Raw genomic sequence first — 21,555 nt, 5'->3', positions numbered from 1 at the left:
AGTCCTCTATATACACTGGCAGCCCTTTTCCCGGCTTCGCTCGGGTAAAAACATAATAAACATACAAAATACAACAGTAGTTCAGCGATCGATGCCCAATTTATTAATATAAATCTGCCGTGGAAATTTGGCTATTATTTAAAAAACAACCTGTAAAATCGACGTCTACGTTTAATCTCTCCGCACCGGAAAGTAAGCCTGTTTCGTTAATAAGAAATATATCGTTCATTGGAACTCGCTTGACTTCATTTTGTTTTTCTTTATTTTCAAAATTATGTTGATTACGGAATATCAAGTCTTCCATTTTGATAATATATATATATATATATATATATATATATATATATATATATATATATATATATATATATATATATATATATATATATATATATATATATATATATATATATATGTATGTATATATATATATATATATATATATATCTTCGCTCAAAGTTGAGACTAAAATGGGACGACGACCATAGAAAATGTAATGTTGTATCACAATTATATGAGTATTCGGGGTGTTTGAAATTATCATAGCTTGCTCGTATTGTTCACTTCAAATGGCACTTCTTTGAATTGTGTATTTTTTTCTTTGCATGCGCCAATTCGCATACATTTGACCAGTGGTCGGACGGTACATGAACCACGTGACCCGACATTTGTCGCGCGCATGCGTCAAGAATTACAATCCGACCTTAGGAAAGTGGTCCCGGCGGTACCGCTCCACATTGCCCGGTCATTTACCCGGGTCAAAGAGGTCGCATGTCAATGCAACTGACCAGAATAACAACTAATTCGCTAACTGCTGGTTTTGAAATAAAATTCGTCAAGTAAGCTGACCAATGCCGCTTATGCACATTTTGCGCTTGTTCATTTCATTTTCTTTCAACAACAAACAAGTCTTTTTTATGTTTTTTTTTTCATTCTTTTCTTTACTTTTTACGTTCTTGTGTTTCTTGGAGCTAGATAACAAAAGTTTAATAGCAAATTGTAACTACCGACTACCCAGATACTTAATTCAAGTAAGTATAGTGATAGATTTACAAAGTCTTGAACGCATATAGCGCGAGTTATTATGGACTATGTATTTTAACGAATATAGATTTAGCAAATGCTTATTCTGTCTTGTAAATAAGTTTTTACTCTTTTCCTAGTCTATCTTGTAGCCTAAAGCTACTTATAGCCAGCTACTTTGACAAGAAACCGAGCACTAAGTAGCTTCATGTAGTGATAAAGAAAAGAAAATTATCTTGTAAATGGATATGTCAAAACATATCGGTACCAGAAGTATCACTATTAAAGCATAGATTCTCCACTGTTCCAATATCTGTGGGATTGTCAGGAGATTATTATTTTTAATCGAATTTGAATTTCGAATTGTTTTGTTTTTTTAATGTATTTCTTTTTATCGTCTTTAAAGACGATATGTGTGTCAGACCATTAACAAGGCTGACGAATACCGTATGAAGTGGAGAAGAATAAGTAGGAAAGTAAATCCTGGGTTCCATGCTGTATAGCTGAGAAGAACTGGCAAAACGCTCTGGTGTAAGGAAGCTAATCACTGCAACTCTGGCAGCGAAATAAGTGTCTAAAACATGATACCTATATCTAGAGCAGTTAACTTTGCTATTTAGCTACGGTCGTTCCAGGCCGGGAAGGTCGCGTGTCAGTTCTATGCAACTGAGTGGAATATCAATGATTCGCGTTGCACAAAAGTCGGGTCATCGACCCCTGCGGCCGTAGAGGTTGTTTGACGAATGTTATCTTTGATAACGCCGTTTGTTCACGACTGATAACTGGGTAGCTTAGGATTTGTATTGTAACAACATATTATATTTAATACTTGAAATTTTAAATCTTTTATGTGTTGTTAGTGTACTACGTGGCGGTGGTTACTAAGACCGTCTGCCTATGATTGAAAGGTCCCAGGTTCGAATCCTACTTGTGCCATATGAGTTTTTATACTAATCTGACTCGTGTGGAATAGTTTTCGTTGTAGAAGTATACTAAAATGTGCAGAAACCTTGTTTATTCTTTATCAAATCTGCAAATAGAGAATTTAAATAACTTTTAATCTATAATATCCATCTTTTCCGGAAAATCTTCAATTTCCTTTTACTAAAATTGGCTTTAATTCTACTCTCAAGACAGAAAATACACAAGAATCCACTTGCATTGCATCTATTCAAATGAATAATTATAAGAATGTTAATTATTATTTTTTACTGTCCATAAAGTACGTGATAGATTCCCAAGAAAATATTTTAAATACTGAATCATTAATTCAGTTGATTGATTTATTCGTCTTTGCTACTTTTGTATATTTTGCATTCTTGCATACATTATCTTTAATGGAAACTTGCCACTTCATCAATTTGTTTATTGTAGAATCCATATAAACATTTAAGAACAAATCAATTAATATTTTGACCCCTTCTAATGAATTGCAAAATGTTTTGTAAATAAATCAATATTATGATACATACCGCGATTCTCCTACTTTTTTAAATTGACTTATATTAAGTATTTATTTAAGTACTAAAAAACAAAAATAAAAACTACATCTATTTTGTTATTCATAAAATGTTAATGCATATGTCTATGTCAAATATTGTAAAGTACGATCACTATCGTACTTTACAATACCCTAGCTAATCATAATAATAACGTATAATAACTGCAAAGCATGCTTAAACTTTTTTTGATAACTTACAATCTACCTACGTCCTAATTTGTCGTGGTCGTGGTAATTGTCGTTTTTTTATGTGAATTAAATTTGGATTACCTACTTTTATTAAACAGTAGTTTCTATCTAATTTTAAACTTTCGCGTTTCATTTTTATATAAGTACCTACCTATACAATTTATTTTATGGGCGTTTAATATCCATATATTTAGTAGTTCTTAACTCAGTTTATTAAAAAAGAAATATAACCTCAAAGTTAAACGTCACTGTCACAACGTGGAACACGACAAGCAATAGAAAGTATTTAAAAGCGCAATTTCACGGCAGCTGCCTGTGGGCTGCCCAATTCTATTGTAAGCTGTAATGGCGTATGATTATCTACACACGAGACAGATTTTACCTTATCTCCGTGCTTTATACTAACAACCTGGATTTAGGAACAGATAAAAATAAAATTTAGACCTATTTTAACTAAATCGTTACCACTAAGTACTAACTTGTGGATGAAAATAGCGGATTGTTATTTACTGAGCCTGTGCCCTGAGTACTTCGATTCCTATAACATTTATTAAAACTAAATCTTATTGATAAAAAGTTAAAGTTAATAAATTCTAATACTTAATATTTTGTTTGCACTACTGACACCAAAAACGCTTAGCACATCGTAATCCGTTAAAATAACCATTAATTTAAAATAGTACAAATAATACGAGTTCGATAAGCAACTGGTTATTGAACCTCCTTAAAGGGTTACCAACACATACAATTTCGCGTTTTTTAAGACATTATTCTCATTACACCGCGCGTGACCGAGAGACAAGGCACTTCATGAAAAGTAATAATTACCTTGCGGTGACGCAATTTTGCTCCGAAAGCCGACAGGTCGGGGCATTTATCATCCATTTTTGGATCTCTTTCGATACAACCTTCGATCAACTGGAGCAGGCGAAGTTCCGCCCGTCACCTGACTTTCGCTCCAATTTTCGCGACCTCGCCTTTCCATGGATCTTCGAATATTTACCGTATTATCAGTCTGCGTATGGTCGCCCGCAAAAGTACAATCACACTTTTGAATATTATTCCTAGGAAATAAAATTCAAAGATACTAATTGATTTTTGCAGCCATGGTTCACACACATTGGTAATCAATTTATGGTTCTTTCGCCTTCATGTGAAATCGTGAGGGGTCTTGGCCGAAGATATATTTGAAGAAGTCCCTAATGGCCGGACCCTGCGCGTTGGCCACTAATGCAACAGTCCTCTAAACTTGGTAGTTCCGAGGTACATTGCTAGTTTTTCTTTGCGGTAAAAAAAGTTTCACATATAAACTAAGCAATATAATTTAATTCGCCAATAGTGTATAGCCGGTAACATCCTCAAATCCGCTAACTTCCTAGACGAATGTATTTCTTTAATATTTTTTTGCTATTAAATTTATTTCGGTTACAATTCACGTCGAATGCGTAAACCATTTTTTTGTTTGCGTAATTATTACGAGCATTTTGATATATTCAATATAATTATCGTACAAGGCTATGTACACTTCATGTATGTTACGAATGGCTACGATAATGTTTATTTTAATTTACGGTAATGAGTTCAAACAAGTTTGACAACACAGTCAATGAAATTGTATTGGTTTATAAATGAACAATAACAAAATAATGAAATTCAAGGTAAAATACGTGTTGTTGGATCTTAAAGAATTACAATATGTACCCCTTTTTAATAAAATATATTATGTCTCAAATAGTTCTTTATTCTTTGTGTTATATCTACTTCTCTTTTTAGCATTGGAAATTCAAATAAGACAAAAAATAAAGAGAGAGAATGATTTCAGGTTTTATCAGAGAATATACGACACAAAATAGACCAAAAAATGTTCAACCGATACATCAATCATTTAAAATTCATTTGCAAATCCGCCGCTATTATCGCCGCATATAACTATTAGTGAAACAATGAGACGACCTCGGTGGCGCAGTGGTATAGTTCTTGCCACTGAATCGAGAGGTCCCGGGTTCGATCCCCGGTCGGGTCATGAAGGAAAATGATCTTTTTCTGATTGACCCGGGTTTGGATGTTTATCTATATATGTATTTGTTATAAAATATAGTATCGTTGAGTTAGTATCCCATAACACAAGTCTCGAACTTACTTTGGGGCTAGCTCGATCTGTGTGATTTGTCGTAATATATTTTTTATTATTTTATTATTTATAATGTAACACGTAGTTAACTGTACCAGTGTCTTCATTATATTATTTTTGGATTGTAAATTTGTGTGGTAGATGAATCTTTGATTAGAATCATACGAATTCAATGGCCGGTTTTTTAAAACCCGACAAAGATCGCAATGGTCATCTGATAAGGTTTTAAGTCAGAAATAGGTACGATTTTATGTCAAAAGCCATAAAAATCTAGTCGATAAGTAAAGTTTGGCCAATAAAATGTTGAACGTACCAACATTCGGACAAATCTACATTAATTTATTCATTTGTTTGTACTAAACTAACTAAGAAACATTCTAAAATAAAACTAACTGTTATTTAATAGTAACATGGTTATTTGCTTGAAGAATATAGGTAATTCAAATTAAAAATTTTAAATCTAGAATTCGAATTCAAAATTCTATCTAGTTAAGTTTGTTCATCGCGTAGATGTTTGGCGTCAAAAATGTACTAAAATGTAATTTACAACAATAATAACAGAAAATTGGAATTTTCATTGGTGTCCTTATCCTCATGACGAACCAAAGGTTACGTTAGAATAGGATCATTAAAACAGAGAACAGTTGCTAACCCATCGCGTATGAGAATAATTCTTATTGATTCTTACTTTGAAAAGAAAGAATTCAGTACTAAACTTAAGTCGTGACCTCCACCTGTACCGAATCAAATCAAATTTCCACAAAAACTGGACAGAAGGCACTTGTCATTCGTGATGTCCAGTCATGTCCCGAACGTGACCCGCACCTGTCGAGTTTCGGGACGCGGAAATATGTCGCATGCGACAAAAAATCAGTCACATCGCATGCGACAAAAGAATCACTCTCAAATCGTCACGGATCAAGTGGACCCATTGAGTTTCGATAAGGTCTCGGGACAGACCGAATATAAATTGGATACGGGGTTACTCGGCAGGAATTTTCTATGTATTGAACACGTTCTAAGTAGTATTTAAGGATAAGTATAAATCATATGAAACCGAAAGTTATGCTATAATATAGATATAACTTTCGATTTCGTATGATTTTGTGTTCGAGAGATAATCTTTCTGTACGGTAGTAGGTATTACTCCTATTCTTCGTATAATCAAGTACTAGGTCTCAAACGGACTTAAGTTAAAAGGACGACCAGTACATATAATCGGATTATAATAAGTGCATTGCATAGGTCCTATCAATATAACTGTCATATTAATGTAGATTGCAGAAGAGGTGCTAAAATGTTGCGTTTTAGTATCGCTTTGAACTGGTGATAAACGCTAAATTGATACGTCACAAAAAAAACTATATTTCAATGAAACAAAAACTTCATTGAGCATCCACTGCACAACACATTTTAACTGAAACAATAATACTATTTAACTACACATCTTATATTTAGAACATATTAAGTCAAAGAGGCAAAATGCCTGGAACCCAGTGAAGCAAGACTTTAGATAGACATAAAAACAACGAAGAAAAGCAACACGACGACCTCCACCTTGCACCGCGTCCAATCAAGTGTTATTTTCAGAAAAAGTCTACATGACTCCACAGTTCTCTGTCACCTGTACCGAACTGTGTCCTGATAAAAAATGTCCACTTACTATATGGTGGTGGTCAAATAAGTGTGACATGAAGACACGTGACCATAGAATTCGATTTTCAAAATAAATAAATAAAATAAATATATTAGGACAAATCACACAGATTGAGCTAGCCCCAAAGTAAGTTCGAGACTTGTGTTATGGGATACTAACTCAACGATACTATATTTTATAATAAATACATATATAGATAAACATCCAAGACCCGGGCCAATCAGAAAAAGATCATTTTCCATCATGACCCGACCGGGGATCGAACCCGGGACCTCTCGGTTCAGTGGCAAGAATCTTACCACTGCGCCACCGAGGTCGTCAAAAATGAAGCAAATTACCTATTTAATAGATACCTATTTACTTTGTTTTTTTTTTTGCATCGTCAGAGTAGAGAACTTGTTTCTTTTTTTACTAACACTGTTTTTATGTTCGATTGTTTAAACCATTTTCTATTTCTTGTTCTATATTTTGATATATTATGTTGCATCGCATCCATAAAATATTCCTTTCGATAAAATTCAACTTTCTAGTGACATCTGGCGCCCACGCTTAATACAGCTATTAGTACAAATTGGATTTTTACACCTACCGTATCGGTAATTAACGTATTGTATACTAAGTGGGCTGTTTTGGAATTTTGGTGATAAGACATAACTACGTTATTTATAACCTCACATTTAGATTAGCATTCGTTTCATTCTTTAGAGGTAAAACAATAAATAACTTGGGTGCGTGACTTGGATTTAAAATTCGAATTCGCACTGGCAGCTTTATAAACAATATGAAACAGATTTTTCAGAAAAAATTGCAATGTTCTTTATATGGTTTATAATAAACGTTTATGCTATTCAACACATCTTTAAAGTGTTGTACTTTCAATACTATTCCTTTCTACTTTCTAGATCGCTTTTAATTAGTTTACATATCGAGTTTACGGTATATCCTTAAAATTGTGAACAATCTTATAGAAGTCAGTTTTATTTTGAGAATACTATAAAATTTTCGCTATTTTAATTGTCCATATTCAAAACATTCATCATCACATGACACGGCATCATCGCTTGGACACTTCTGATATTCCGTTAGTCAATCAGCATCCGAGCGTCCAATTCCATGGGGTTATTCCCACCAGGTTCTGTCACGTAGCAACGTGGTGTTGCGGTCAGGTCAGACGATGTGGTCCAATGGTCAGGAAGTCAGTGCTTGACCTCAGTACGAGCAGATACCTGTCGCATTTTAATAAACTCCATTTTGAAAGTTTAGGAAAGATATTAATATAATATAGACCACTATTTGATCATAAAATTGTGAAGAAATTAGTGAGGACATTTCTATCTTCCAGGATAAATGTTACTGTATGAATTATCTTCTCCGTACTTTTAACTCTATGTAAAATTTCAAGAAGTTCAATAGATAAAGCGTGATGAGGTAATACAATAAATAAAGAAACTTACTTTTGTATCAGGTAATTGTTCAAATAAAACCAAACAAAATATAATCCATACATATACAATACAAAATAAAACAACAATTTCATATCTGTACAGGATAGTTCCATGTCTGTGGTCTGATCAGTCGACCTCCACCTAGTCAAGTGGAACGAACGACTCAAAAAAAAATCTTTCGTGATCTCAGATTACTGGTCGCACAGCACTTTTATTTTTCATTTTTTTCAACTCCATAGTTTTTGTGTTCAACGAGATTATAATGAGTTTACAATGAACTTCGGGGATAGGTTTTTTTTTACTTTTAAAGTTTGTGAACGAGGATACTTTATGACAAATAAATTGGGTATCAATTATTGAAAAGCTCAATGTACATAGACATAAAATTTACCATAGTTTAGTTAAGTTGTTTACTTCATAGTCAGAGATAGGTTTATGCCAAGTATTTGCCCCGTGTCTTCCCAAACAGATGGCTTTGCTCTCGAGCAAAGCCATCTACTAGTTGGGAAAAAAACTGAGCGTAAACCCATCTATGACTGTAAGTATTAATTCTGTCTCAGTACATGGGTGGTATACAGACGCATTCCTCAGGTCATGTGGAAGGCGCGACCTCGCTCCTCACTCCGCACCCAGCTCACGTACAGAGCATCCGTGCTCGCCTGTGGCTGCCAATACTAACGTGTTTCCTATGTTTCTTTGTTTGTCTGTCTTTATAACCTTTGCTATAGAACATTTGCGATTGACCTCTCTCTCTGTATCTATCACCTGAGAATTTTCCTTTCATTCTTATTTTCATTGGTACTTATTACATGGTTTGCGTCGTTAGTTGTCAGACTATTTGGCAATTACGTAATCCTTGATGATATCAAGCCTGCAGAAGGGCTAAATAGCGGAACATTTATCTCATATATATTTTTAATATTATATTTATTTTTTTAATATTTTAATGGTATTTATTCGTAATAATTTTACAAAAATAAATTTCTAGACGTGCTTCATTACCTAAGTCAGGTAGGTATAATAAAAATATATAGAAAAATGGACTATAATAATATACATTATACATTGAAAGCGATGCACGGACAGACATGAGTAACACCGGTGCAAATGTGGTTGAAAGTGATACACTGCGGTTTGAACCCAGGACCGTCACTATATTTATGCTATACCATAGTGGCAAATGTCAACACACGTCAAAACTAAAAAAATGGCCGAGTCATATTTGCGCACCTGTTTTGCGCACGAAGGATATCCCAAACCAACTAATAAAATGAATGTGAAAGTTTGTTTGCTACCTGTTCACGCTTTATCTACTCAACCAATCTTCTTGCAATTTCTTATACATAATTATAGTATATACGGAGCCTTTTCCATATAATGTATAAGAAATTACATATGCTAAGTACTTTTAATTCTGGGAAATTGTTTTCATAATTTTCCGTGGGAACACGCGGGCAAGACCGCGTGTATAAGCTAGTTTTCTAAAAATACAAAGACAATAAATGGGCATGTATGGCTTTGTATACCGTAAAAATATTTTTTTTATTTAGTATATTTTAAGTACATATTTATTTCATTACACTCGATGTTAACTCACCTAATAAGGATTTAAAAATGATTTTAAGCTAATCCATTTTTTATTTCATGCAACCTGTGTTTTTCTTTACATTTTCCATCAACTTGTGTGTTGAATGAATTCTATAATTAATAATATATAATAATTCTGATCCTACATAACTATATCTACTTTTAATTTAATTTAATTCTGTTAATTTCTTTCTTATTATACTAGTAGTTCCGAAGGAGGGTTAACGTAATACAGGTGGCCGGTAGTAAAATCATAGCCAAATCTTCAAATTTTTAAGATTTATTTTTACACTGACCATTGGCTTCGCAGCGTCATAGCCCCGAGTGCAACCGGGAACACGCAAAGATGAGTAAGTGAGAATTGGATATAAAATTCATCTTCCCTGCACTCTACGATACAGAACATCTACTTTAAATATCATTATAATATATGTAACGTCCATCCCACATCCGATCCATTGTAACATTGGTTATGTATAGTCTAACCCGACGTCCTAGCTAAACGCTGCACGACGCTATGCGACACGGCGACGACCTTTTATGTTTGATTAATAGCGACAGCATGACGGGCATGTATACTAAATGTATAATAAAATCGAATTATTTATTCAAAAAATAGACCTTCGTCGTTTCGTTTCGTAGTAATATCTCTAAAAGCTACAAATTTCTGGCATTACGAAATGTCCACTGTGCCGAAAATAACTCATTTAGACAGTGTTGGTCCCTATTATGCCAGAAGGGCTTACCATTATTGTTTCTTATATATTTTTTTCTCATTGTATAACAAATTACATAAAGTATATGGTGAAAAAGTATAAATACTGCGCTGCGACGCGCTGTGTTTGTCGCTTACCAAGGACTCCGAATAAGACGCAGTGACACAGTGTCACACTCCTGCGCATCATGGCAATGAGAGACGCGACTCACGCGCCGTACCACTTCCGGGGACAACCTTGCCATGATAAAGGTATGGTAATAAGGCCAAGGTAAGGAACTTTCATATTTTGAACTAGGGATCCGTCCCGGCTCGAGCAAAATCATAATCATCAATTAATTTAAGAACTTTGTTCTTGTCGGTGGAGCATTTCCCATCTTATTCTATCCTCAGCCATCGATTTCACCTCCCTATACGACACGAGCTCTGCCTACTCTTTGATTTCATCAAGGAATGCCCCTCTTGGCTTTCCTTTTCCTCTTCTTGCTTCGATTTTTCCTTCAATCAGATATTTCATAAAGTTGTCGTGTCGTATAAAGTGGCCAAACATCTTTCCCCTTCTTGTCTCTATTGCTTTCAATAACGTAAATGATCATAATAAGTAAACCTTAACCTTCCTATAAAAAACCCGCATTAATTCGTTGCGTAGAAAAAGATCTAAGCATAGACAGGGACAGGCAGAGAGAAGCGACTTTGTTTCATACAGTGTAGTGATTTACATGTATTTGTTTCACATATAACACATATTTTTTGCTTAATTTTGAAAATAACAATAAGATGAAAATGTTCTGGAGCGGAGTACGAATGTAATGTCAATTCCCACTCGATTCCAGAGATTTTTCATCTCATTATTTTTTTGAAAATTATGTAGTGATGTAAAGAGTGATGTAAAAGAGCATGGGTTGAGTGAGGGTAGAACTAACGGATTGTGGATAGTCGTGATACCCTTTATCACACAAGATGTAAAAAAGTATTATAACTACATGATATAAAAGAAAGTCGCCCTTAACAGCGTTGACAGACAGGGCTGTCTAAACTTTCTTTTAAACTACGCAACGGATTCCGATGCAGTTTTCACTATTATTTAGACAATTTTTTCCCGTAGACAAGATTATTAAACCACAACGCAAAAAGAGGGGTATTATAAGTTTGACCGCTCCGTGTGTCTGTTTGTGTACGTGGCCCTGCGATTGGATTTTAATGCGGGTTTTTTTTTATTTGATAGCTAATTTTTATGCGGTGGTTCATAGATATGTTTGATCAAAACCGGTTAAACCGATCAAAAGTTGTAGCGAAATTATGAAAGCCGGGGCTTTTTTAATTTGTCTAACAAAAACCTTGTAATTGTAGCAGTAATTGCGTAATACACGTGAAGTGAGGTGTAAGATTTGTAATACTTAACACTTTTTCCAAGAATGGTGAATGAAGGTTAATTATTATTACCACAATGATGTGGTGATAGGCTAATAATACTTCACACGGTGAGCTATGATATGAAATTATGAATCAACCAATAGTAACGCTTATTAGTCTAATTACAGCCAATTATATCAGCCAATATATAATAATTATTATTTGATGAAATATGCCGATGTTTCATAATGGTCGTCATGCCGGGGATCGAACCAGGAACCTCCAGTGTAGCAGGCACTGGAGATCCCGGGTTCGATCCCCGGTCAGGTCAAGATGGAAAATGATATTTTTCATATTGTCTTTGATCTTGGATGTTTATCTACCTATATGTATGTGTATGGTTTAAAAATATAGTATCGTTGAGTTACTATCCCATAACATCAAACTAACTGACTCAATCTGTGTGATTTGACCATAATATATATATATTTTTTATCGGATTAAGTACATATTGTGAATGGAAAGTCCATTTGTCATTTTATAGCTGTATACAATTGAGTCAAACTTCCAACAAATTCGGGTAGATCAGTGTTTGTTGTACCGTGTTTACAGTTCACAGAAACAGTCTTCACCGAAAGCACGTTTTGCCGAAAAAATATTTTTGGTTTCTCAAAATCTATCTATCAGACTTTTTGAGAAAATCCTACGGAAATGTCGTACTTTCGAGATAAAAAGTATGCCAAATTTCATAATAATTGGCCCATCCATTTTAGCGTGAAGAAGTAACAAACATACAAACTTTCTCCTTTATTAATATTAGTGGGATAGTAAGATTTAGACATCCTTGGGATAATCAATAAGGAGGACTTTTAGCTATATTCAGTATCGTCTAATCTTTAATTGAAATCTGTGTACCTGATATAACTATCTGGTCTTAATTTGTTAACCCCTAAATGCGTAAACCAATTTTTAAAAAACCAGTTATGAGCGACATTTTCGTGATAATTACTACAATTATTGTTTTATTGCTGTAGGTATGTAAAATACGTCGAGGTCTCATAATTATAATAACAGTGTGTAGATTTATATTGGTTAGAATTTTAATAAATGGTCTCATAAACATCCTTAAAAAAAGTCCAAAATAACAATAATGGGGTGTTTTGATTTCTCTTATTTTCCAATAACTTATTATATAAGAATCTAGTTACCCTATAATAACAATGTAAATAACTTTTTGTTGATCGTAATTTTATTATCCGGAATGATAGTTGCAATACGTTTGTTGCTTAATTGATAAGTAATCGCGCAATTATTTAATAGCTAAGTTATGGATTCGGCCTTGGTTAGAGGAAAAAGTTTATTTTTGATATTTATGTTTTTCCCTATAACCTATTTTTTCGTAAATAAATAAATTATTTATTTAAATTGTTTAATATAAAGTTTAAAAAATCAACTTACCTTTCACGAATTTCCAAAGATATTCCCCCTCTGTCGTTATATTCCTCAGTTTGGCAAATGAAAACACAGCGTCAATGTCACTGATCCACTTTATTTGCACTGTCCACACACAGATTATTTGCTAATAATAATAAAAAATCCAATTGCACTGTTATCGTGAAAAGTCAAGCTATCAGGGCAGTGGTTTACAAAACGCACACGTGGTTGCGTGTAGGTACACTTGGCCAATACAATACGACCTCAGCGCGCCAAACTGTCGGCTCGACTGAAACTCGCAAGAACACTCGCAACGCACAGCACAGGTGAAAACGCAACTGTGTGCCGCTTGAACTCATACGCGACCCTAGTGTTGTGTGGAGGTTACCGAGGTGAACCACGGCCATATGTGTGTGTGTGTGAACCATTTTGAACGTGTACTACGCAGATTTATTGCGTGCTCATATGTGTTCACAGGTGATCCACCATTGTATTCGTATGCATACACGCGGTCACATGTCAAACGCGCATGTGTGCCGCCTACCTGTGCAACTTATCAGTTTTGTTTTCCTCGTTTTAGGGTTAAAGAAAATAATATATCTGGCGGCCGTCCATTTCGCTCGCGGCTTCTGGTTGGAAGTCAAAACAATGAGCGTTAATATGTTTGAAGGACAATGTCCAAATATTATTGTTTTGTTGTTAGTGATGCCATTTGTTTCGCGTACCAGTCTTCGGTTACGTGATAACGTGATACATTTCTTGGGGACTACTCAAGTGGATTACCAAACATATGTAATACTCGCTACATAAAAGATTTGAGCACGCAGCGGATTTCCGCTAATATAAAACTAATTAATTCCAAGGATAGGTCGTCGATGCATAATTTGGTGATTAAAAACTTGCATTTGGTCTACAACGCGAAAAATATGTGAGAACGAAACCCAATGATAATTTATGAATACTCGTGATCATTTCCATAAAAATGTCATAAACAAACACAGATTTCGATCAATTCTAATGTTATATAAATAGGCTGGCCTATATACATTATTTATTGTTTTAGTAATCCGATACTAATACATACGATTTTAATTCTAATTTGAGATGATTTGTTTATGTATGTGGAATTTTGTAGTTAGAACTTCGGATTAAAACTGTACCTTAAATGTTTGATTCGAATTTGTTTATCCGGCAATTTTGGTTTGAAGGATGACAAACATCCAAAACCTTGAACTTTCACATGAGATTTGAATAACGGCACGTGTAAATCTACAACAATAAAGTTAGGATGCCTGAATTTCTTAGATTCCATTATAAATAATGCAAAACTCAAATGAAACCTGATAAAATGAGCGAATAGCGCGTCACGACAATTTTCCACGAATTTTCCACCCACTTAATTTGGTCGCATTATATCGTCATTGTCACATTACAGTGTGAGTAGATCATGCCTTCTGCACTTGTGAACTTTGTACAGCGTAAGGTCATGGATGTTTAGCACTAACACAATAGTTAACATCTCATGTCACCTTGACGTAAGCGCAAAGACATTGTCATTTATGGCAAAAAACCAAAGGTCCTATCTTGGTTTACTGTACTTTAAAATTGCACTTTACTCTGTAAGTATTAAAATCTGTTATCGGATATTCAAACAACGTATTGTTGGGCGTTTTTCAGAAAACCATTACGCATATCATGAAACGGTTTAAGTCTGTGTAACAGCAAACAAAAGTAGGCCATAACACTAGTACAGTAAAGTTGTAAATCGATCTAGTAAATTGAGGGAGATATAACATTCTTGCTTTGAACTTTTTAAATCGTGACTCGTCTATTTGTATTGTAATTTGCACCTAATCAGATGTAAAACTAGATTGATTATCAGCTATACGGACCACTTGAACGTTGATTGAAGTTCTTTGTTGTGCTGATGTACTTTTAGACAATTCTATTATGGCCGCGTTTTGGGGGTATTGTGTTAAACTATTGTTTAATATACTCCTACATGTTTTATAACCATAATGTTTCGATATTTTCTTACTTGGTTTATAAGGAAAGTGTTAATAAGACTAAATACGTCAAACTTGGTAAGTAAAGTACAGTCAACCACATGACTAGTTACCCTACGTAAATCTCTATACAATGGTAATAGCGACAAATTTGCATTGGTACTTCACTTCGTGTTAAATAAACTAACAGTGTTAGTAGTATTATGCAACTTTAAATGTCATTTCTTTTATTTTCCATCATTATATTTCCAGTGGATTTTGTATTAGTCTTTCTTACAAAAGCTTTTAGGAAACATGTCTGGAAGAAGATTTATTGAAATCTTTCAGATAATATAAACAATTACATATAATTCATACTTTTTCAAAGATTTCAGGTGTAATGTTACCAAACCCAACCATAGCAAAGATAATGAATTTACGAGTGATCGAGGCAACGTCTGCATTGACCGACCAATTACATTTTATATATTTAAATCTAATTTGTTAAATGTCCATGTAGGCCTTACATGGTAATTTAACAAATTAGAATTAAATATATAAAAACATGTTTTATTATAAAATTGCATTAATTTTATATAGTTAATGAAAACGTTACGCTAAATGCATAAATCCTATTACTATTATAAATGCAAAAGTTTGTGAGCATGTTGTGTGTATGTTTGGTACTCTATCACGCAAAATCTACTGGGCAGATTATAATGAAATTTGGTGCACGGGTAGAATATAACCTGGTATAATACATAAGGTACTTTTTATCCCGAAATTCCCACGGGAGCGAAGCCCTGGGGCGCAGCTAGTAGGATATATAAATAGGTCCTACATCTACATATAGTCGAAGTAATTGGTTACAAAACCTCGTAACCAGAGGGAGCAACAATATAGGTACAAGATTTTCAATTAACAGACAGACTACACGCGATCAGTATTGCTTATAAGCAATTTCAGTCGTAGAACTACGAAGATTAGCGGAGAACAGAATTTATGGAATATATATTTTTTTAATGATGGATATTTTAGGAAATGTAAAAGAGGCTACTAGGGACACAGTCTTATCAGCTGATAGGCAAACATAAGATTCACAAAAATGGTTGAGCCGAATATTCAGAATTGTAACATATATTTTTTATTTTTTAGTATGTCCCGGGCTTCGCGACGTCACAATCCCGAATGAAGCCGGGTATACGCGAAAATAAGAAACGAAGTGTAAACTTTTATCGTTTTTTTTCTATGGATGAGTGATCAAAAGTGTGTTATATTAAACTCCTACTACCCCTCTATATGTTGCTATACTCGTGAACTTTTATACAAAACCCTCCATGAACATACATTAGGATTTTTCACACTGACAAAATAATATACATAATGGAAATCGTTTGAAAATACAATTCTCACACAGCAAAATTATAACACAATAAATAAAGAGGGTTCGTACCTCCACGCGTAGTAATGCTAATACATTCTGGTTTTAATTTATTCCGGCCAGCAATTAAGGCTGTGTTCACAATGGGCCTGATGCGACAATTGTGAGCTAAAACAGGCTATCTGCATCGACCTGATGCGGGACACAGGTAAAAGGTACGGAGCATAAAGCCGAAGTGATAACTCGGATAGATAGCTTAATTGTACAATAAATGCTAATATTCAGCTATTGGATATTCTTGTTCATGTGGCGTGTAGTTGCTATATCTTCGATAGGATTTACGGTTTTTTTAAACCCTTCCTCAGCCGTTGAGAGTCGAAGCCCAAGGTCAACTTTCATACGTTTTCGAATCCATTCCACATTTCGTCGGCATGCCTAGTTGTTAGAACTTTAGCACGTATAAGTATCATCCTTGACACAGGGTTGAATTTCATCCCGGATAAAAAGTACTTCACGCGGCTAAAGTCGCAGGCAGAAGCCAGTATTATATTTATAAGTGGTCAGCTCATCCCTACAGCTAGTTATCTCCCGGCTGAGCACTAAATTTCCCGCGTCAGATCGGAAGCAGTGGCTCCGAAAGATTTATGACCGTCTCTCTGATTGCTTTGATTTTGAAGTAGTTATACGAGAGTGTACAGTCAACCACACATCAAGATAGACCTTTATACGATGGCAATAGCGGTGATTGAGCAATAATTTGGCAGGTCGTGGTCATTACGTGGAATGAAACACACACACAACAACTTTCTTGACACTATTAATGAAGTGGTTTGGTATTGCCTTCTCTGTTTCACACACAAGCACTGTGAAGGTTTCCTCACCATGTTTTCCTTTACAAGAAGGTGGTGGTCTATGAAAACTACTAATACATAAGTCAGATTGGTGTGCAAACACATGTGGAACGATAGAATTCAAACCCGGGACCTTTCGATCCAAAGGCGGGCGTCGGGCGTCTTAACCATTACACTTCTAACTGCTTCACTTATTAGTTCTATATTTAACTATATTTTTGTCATTTCCTCGTGTTTATAAATTATAGGTAACTAGTATGAACCCGCGGCTTCGCCCGCGAGAACTTTCCACGGGAAACATCCGGAAGTAATGAATGAAAATATGTCCTTCTCTGTATTCTTAACTATATGTACGAGAAATTTCAAGAAGATTGTTTGAGTAGATAAAGCGCGAAGTGGTAACAAACAAACATACTTACTTTCGCATTTATACAATTAGTTGGGAAATTGGGATTTATAAAATTTTGCAACGGCTGACAACCCTGCCAGCCAAGTCTTGAGCAACTACATACTATATTTAATCAAGCACTTAATTTTAATGTTCTCGTTACAACTACTGAGTGCCTTTGGTAAGTATTATCTTTATTTATAATGCTTCAATTTATTTATTACGTTTATTTTTCAAAGCGAACTTTTTTAGAAAATTATGTTTTTGGTAAGTTACCAAAAATGCCGATCTACTGAACTTAGCGAACTCATCCTGTACTTTATTTTTTCTTGCGATTTAGTTTAATGTGTTAGTAGTCGGATTTTTTTTTTGAAGTTTTTATTACTGTTCGGTGTAAGTGTCATATCTAATCGAATCAAAACTTAAAATATAAATACCTACTATTTCATTGTTTTTAGTTGACGACCTCGGTGGCGCAGTGGTAAAGATCATGCCACTGAACCGAGAAGTCCTGGGTTCGATCCCAGGTTGGGTCATGATAGAAAATGATATTTTTCTTATTGATCCGGGTCTTGGATGTTTATTTATATATGTATTTGTTATAAAATATAGTATCGTTGAGTTAGTATCCCATAACACAAGTCTCGAACTTACTTTGGGGCTAGCTCAATCAGTGTGATTTGTCCTAATATATTTATTTATATTTAAAAATGAATTACCTAATTACTTCGTTGCTTTGTGCTTCTGATCGCAAATTTGAATAGACATCAAATTATAATAAAATAGTGTCACAATAAAATAATGGCCGATCTCGTTATAATTTAAATAAACTTGGACTGATCGATTTATAGGTTCAATATTATAATAAGCTACAACACAACAACACAAATAAAATTATGCGCTGTAATAGTGAAAATGTGGTAAGCGACATAATTTTGATATTCCAATATCAACCTAAAATGTAAATTATTGAGGTCGGTTTTCCCATTGCAAGGTGAGCTAGAACGGTCGTAGAGCGAAGGTCGTTGAAGGTTGGCGCGCTTTTCCGCGATCTCCGGCACAGATTAAACAAGATGGCGGGAACGGCGCGTGCGCAGCCGCGCGGTCACTTAGTGGGCATCTAAAATGCTGCTATTGTAATTAATATTTATTGGAAAATCTATGTAGCCAATAGTAATACCAACTTATTATGTTTAAATAAATATGTCAGTATAATATTTAAGTTGTTATGTTAATAAGGAGTATGAGACATGATCTCCAATAATTTAACGACTGTAAGACCCATAGTAACTCCATGCTACAGAATATGTCTATTTATGAATTAACTGCTCAATAAATTAGTCTATAATTATGTGTCCCAGACACTACAATTAGTACGAGTACTACTATATTTTAAAAAATGCGCGTTTCTTACATTTTTGCTTCCTTAATACAAATTAAATAGACGCAGTCAGTAGACCTTCACTCCAAAAAAATCAATAGCGTAGCAAAATTTAGATTTAGAATGCGCCATTTTAACACATCTATTTCAAGTAAGCCCAGTAATAAATGTGCTTTTAATGGCCGATACCGCGGCACGAGCGAACAACCGATACCATTATGAATTTTGTCGAGTTCTACTTGTTCGAGTGGTATAAATCGTAACGGAACTCAGCCCCTAGTGGTGTTTTTAATTTGCAAATTGCAGGTTGTAAGGTCTGCACGCCGCTTGATCTATAAGGTAAGACCATCTGTTACTCAAACTGTAAAGTCGAGAATTGTAATTCTATGCCACGGGTAATTTTTACAATAATACTAAGTACTATTTGTAAATGCGGTGGTGATCAGGTTAAGACCCATCTGTGAATCGAAAGGTCCCAGGTTCGAATCCTGCGTGTGCCACGTTAGTTTGGACACTAATCTGATTTATGTATGGTAGTTTTGACCGACCGCCACTAGCTTCTGGTGAAAGAAAACATCGTGATTTTTGTGATAATTCTTCAATAGAGAAGTTTTAATTAATAGCGTCCAGTTTCCCTTCTTATTCTAAAGTAAGGAAGCTGTCGAAGTGTAAGCGAGAGAGCGCATTTTGATTTATTTATTATCAACATTTGTTAAAATTCATACTTTATTTTTATTAAAGTATTTGTCTAAATGTTACAAAACCACGTGATGCACCAATTGTCTAGAATTTAGAACTAAAATATTCGATTATCTTTCCCCAAACAGTATAGAATTAACATGTACAGATATTTAATTACGCTTATTAATATTTAGATGACGTGTCCCCTGGACAAAGATGTTAGTTTCATAGTTTTCCAACCGTCTGGGTCCATGGCAAAATGTAGCCATAGAAAATATACTAAAACAAAATGTATAAAACTATACAACCCCTATTTGAAAGAGACACTTCACATTTAGAGGATATATCGTCAACTGGGACCGCTTTGAAGTAACAGCCACTGGATCCATTTTTTTAAAATATGGACTCAGTGACTTCCGGGTACAAAAATAATTTAATAAATAGATCCGGCGACTGGGACCGCGGGTGTTTGAAAACATAACCCCGTCTTGTAGGAACAAGCGTCCAGCTGTTGCGACAACTACGTGACATTACGTAGGTATGTCATATAAAAGTAATATAATATATGCAACAGGTCGCACACGTAACGATGGTTGCTCTAAATGTAATGAGAATTTCTTTATTGTCAACTTCCTTGTTTGGCCCTATTTTATTTATATAAAAGCAATGCATATTAACTGTTGTCACTCAATATTAAATATATCCTCTTTTCTTTCTAAATTTATATGCGCTTTTTAAGCGCATGTTGATATAATTATAATTCACTCAAATCAATTTAAATCAATATTTAAAAAATAAACCTAACATTTTTAACACCAGTGTGCGAAAAGGTAAAAATAATTGAAATTATAAAATAGCCGATAGTCTCTTAATTGATAATTAAACTGAATTAGTGTAAAATAAGGTATTGTTGGCAATTTATACTTGTATTGATAAAAAAAAAAACAATCAAGGTTTACTAAAATTATTCATAAACTTCCCTGTTTCACTCTTCACTATGATTTTGGAAATTGGTTGAGTGGTTTTAAAGATTACCCCTACACACAAACCTTCAGTTCTTTTTTATAATATTAGTATAGATTACTAGTCATCCAGTCTGTAATTAAGTCTGGGACTCATCAAGTTGTATCACTGATTCGTTTCACAACTCAATAGTTAACTCGATGGTTAAGACGTCGTAAAATATATAAGAGTAATTATGAAACTGTAACATGCTATATTTCTATAACGGAATCTCATTCTAATTTTACGTGTGTCTTATTAAAACAGGAAATTGCTTTCTCGTCAAATTGGACGCACCGTTCTAGTTCAAATGATGATAATGTACAGTCACCAACACAACATGATTGTCCCTATTACCGTCGCATAGAGTATGATGTTCAAGCGGGGTAACTTGCAGTTTACTATAGTTTCATTATTTGACTCGCGATTAATTGTTTTTACTTCCTCACTTTTAACTATCCACATATTGTCCTCAAAACTCCTTAAACCTAACAAGATGAAAGCAAAAGTGAGTTCAATTTGCGATTCTAGATTTTACGGTGTACAATATCTATATAACGGTTAGTTAATGGTGAATTGTTAATGTGTCCTTAGCTTAGCCCAAACAACTGAAAATTTTAAGCTCTTTAAGTTCTAGCTTACTATTTAAGTGTAGAAATAAAATTATTATGAAAAAGTATTTAATAAATAGATTAAATTGCTTATAAAAATGAGAGCATTGAAATCAGATTTTACATTCATTTCAGAATTGTAAATTACACAGTTACGCATATCACACCAATTTATCTTTGTGTTATAATTAAATTAATAGTCTGGATGAAAATCAATACCATTATTTAAAAAAAAACAAT

The 21,555-nt window shown here is 34.2% G+C and overlaps 1 protein-coding gene across 3 annotated transcripts in view; it reads right to left on the bottom strand.

The window, feature by feature from the left end:
* LOC128675066 (ataxin-2-like) overlaps positions 1-21,555 on the bottom strand; it is a 213,729-nt gene that overhangs the window by 152,472 nt on the left and 39,702 nt on the right. The window contains exon 1 of one of the 3 annotated variants that reach the window (XM_053754180.2): positions 13,060-13,367. The exons of the other annotated variants lie outside the window; for them this stretch is intronic. The gene's annotated coding sequence lies outside the window, so the exon portion shown is untranslated. Of the gene's footprint in view, positions 1-13,059; positions 13,368-21,555 lie in introns of those variants that run through there. 3 annotated transcript variants of the gene reach the window in all.

The sequence above is a fragment of the Plodia interpunctella genome, chromosome 13 (assembly GCF_027563975.2).
Source record: "Plodia interpunctella isolate USDA-ARS_2022_Savannah chromosome 13, ilPloInte3.2, whole genome shotgun sequence".
In the NCBI taxonomy this organism is placed as follows: Eukaryota; Metazoa; Arthropoda; class Insecta; order Lepidoptera; family Pyralidae; genus Plodia; species Plodia interpunctella.
Note: the sequence above shows the minus strand (reverse complement) of the source record. Positions and strands in the feature narration are given on the sequence as shown.